The following is a 3,151-nucleotide window of genomic DNA, read 5'->3' on the forward strand; positions in this document are numbered from 1 at the left end:
TTTCTTCATATTTCTGTATGGCCCGTTTGTCAGTCCTTATGACTGGGCATAATGGGCAACAATTTGATTCTGGTCGGATCTGGAATTTTAAATCTATTTAAATTAAAAAATTGCTATTAATATATTTAATAATTATTATTAAATATCAAATTATTAAATTTTATAGTTTTTAATATTTTTATTGAAATTATCATTGTCCGGAAAAAAATCATTATTAGGTGAATCTCCGTACCTTGGGATTGATATCCGTCTGCCTGAGGCTTGGTTGATTGCCCTCAAAATTGATGGCTTTGAATTTTCAACGTGTTCCCGCAACCCCACAAGACCAGAATAGAGTCTCCGCTCTGTCTTCTAAGGGGTTCAAGTGGTTGGATAGACAATGCTGGGAGAACCTTTTAGCATCAGTCCGTCCAGGAATTCTCGCAGGCTACGGGAATTCCGGATTCCAACTACTCAAGCACGACTCTAAAACCAAACGCTCCCGCAACGATTGGCCTCAGTCAAATTTTCGTCATTGTCGGCGATAGGGAGTGGTGAGGGAGATTTTGAAATTTCTCAGACATTATTTGAGTAACTAGTACGTACTAGTATATGAAAATCATGTGCAATTTGGTTGGTTAAGAACTGAGAGTGGTTGAAAATATGCTGATGCGCATAGGCAGGAAAAAAAATGTTTTTACTAGTGTCATCTGCTGTTGATTTGCAACACGGATTTATGAATTGATGCAAATTTTAACAATGTGTGTATCCATTTTTTGGAAAAATTTCCATTTTATTATTTTTTTAATAAAAATTATCCCAATTGAGCTAAACCAGAGTGAAATTAAAAAGAGTCAGATATATATATGTTTTTATATATATTTATTTTGAACACGTATATCCAAATGATTAACCTTATTAACATCCGTTTCAAGTTTCGGTTTCTTAATTCGGCGTTCCAATCAGAATTAGTTTCGGTTTCATCAGACACATCTATTATCAATTGTATAGATGGTATTTTCGTATTTAAATGATATAATTTTTTTCTTTTCAAAAACAATTTTTTTTAATGTGTACTGTAATTTATCATTTAGACAATATTCAAGAAAGTTGCTCCCCCCCCCCCCCAACAACATCGGATACAACGAAATATCGGTTAGTACGATTTTCTCTTTCAACTTCGTGAACCTCAAGCCATTAAACGTGTTATCTTTTTTTTTTTCAGCGTCATCTATATCTTTGATTTCAAATGACACTTTCTGATATCACACGTATGAACTTTCGTGATATCTTTTTATTTTTTTATCGTTTCTTTTATCAGAAAAAATAATTTCTCAGAAATTTACAGGATACTCAGTTATTTTGATAAATCACGCCCACTTATAAAATAATCGAATACAGTGAAATATCGGTTAAAATGATGCGTCTTCTCCGATTAATCTTGAATGAAACTTGTTCAGATCACTACCTTTACAAACTTTCGCATATTATACAGTAAAATTTTCGATTAATCGTCAGTTTCTGTTATCCGTCATCGTATAAAAAAGCGCGGAGTATCAATAAACAAACAGACATCTGGAAATGAATTACTTTTTGGGTGAATATTAAACAGGCATCTTAAAAATTGTCCATGGATTGCTCTTACACCCTTCTGTATAAAGCTGGAAGTGACTAATCGTCATTGGAGGAGGAGTTGAGCTTGATGTGACGCGCCACAAACTCATCACCAACCAGTCGCTAATATGTTACATACTGGTCCCAGTCGTGACAGAGTAGCCTGTGTGTTCAAATGAATGTTTCGTTTTGGTTGGAATGTGACAAAATGGATGGAGGCTTTGAAATTTCGAACGATGATGAAAGTGTTTCTAGTATGACTACCTACTCAGAAGAAGAAACAATGTTATCAAAATGCATCGACTGGTTAGTAATGCAAAAGAAGGCAAATGCAACTCCGATCATACTTCTGCGTAAGATACGGAACATCGCCGCTCGAGCCTCAAGGACACAGAAGGCGATGACAGATTATTTTAAAGTACTGTAACCTAGGTTTATAGTATTGCAATACATTTCTGTACATAACTACTCTTATATTGAAGTTTATATTGATCGTTTTGTAAAATTAAGTACAATATGCATATGCTATTCACTTCTAAAGGATTTGATTTTCATTTTCGTCCCAAGCCCGCAGTCAAATCACGTTACTGTACATATGTATTAAGAGATTTCTGTTATCTGTCTATTCGATTCTCCATCACAACCTTGCTGGTCCGGACTGCGGTGGTTAATCGGAGTTTAACTGTAATAGGAAAAAGAGGATGAAAACGGTTTCTCTTGCTGTCGAGTAAGGATAATCTGGCTAAAATAATTTAGATGAAGGATTTATCTGGTATGTTAAGAAATTACGGTGGGAGTGAGGTCAAAGGGGAAGGAGAACCTGTTTTTATAAAATTGGGGTGAGGGCAATCACGTTCGCCACGATTAATTTTTTTCCCAAATGATTCATTGTGAGGGCAGTCGACCCACACACGTCAGTCAGCCTCCCTCTTGTTGGGGTTCCACAGCACCCAAAAAAATTCTCTTTGAGAAAACAATGGAACTTACCAAGGGAGTGGTATTGTAGAAGCTACGATTACAATAAAGCAGTGTTTCTCAACCTAGGGTCTTATGGCCCTTTGCGGTCCTGGTGGCCAAGTGTGAAAACCAAATGGAAAGACAGCCATGGTGACTTTCGGGGAGTGATTTGGGGCCTTGAATTTCTGGACAGCCCTGCGGGATTCTGAAAAAAATGGTCACATTTTTCCCACAATATTTCATTTGAAAGCTTTATTTCTTTACAGCGCTATGTGACCCCCCCCCCCCCACCCACTCGTCGTGGCTCTCATTTCATTTTCCACTGGTAGCCCCCTTAAAATATCCCAGGACCGGAAGGGAGGTCATGTGGCTTCAGGTTGAGAAACAAATGATTACTGTTAAACTGTAGTTCATATGTTGTTTCCTGGATGGCAGCATAAGTAAAAATATTTTTGGCTACTTTTTTGGTCTTTTCGAGTCACTGAGCTATAGCTCATATTGTTTTCGAGTATTATTTCGGCCCTTTGGATAGGAAAGTCCTGTAAATACGGGTCATATGGTCACCCAATTGTTCACAGGGATACCTAAGACTGTAACCGCC

The sequence above is a fragment of the Pholcus phalangioides genome, unplaced genomic scaffold (genome assembly GCF_987345545.1).
Source record: "Pholcus phalangioides strain wild (caught in Gottingen) unplaced genomic scaffold, Ppha-v1.0 ptg000015l_1, whole genome shotgun sequence".
Lineage (NCBI taxonomy): Eukaryota > Metazoa > Arthropoda > Arachnida > Araneae > Pholcidae > Pholcus > Pholcus phalangioides.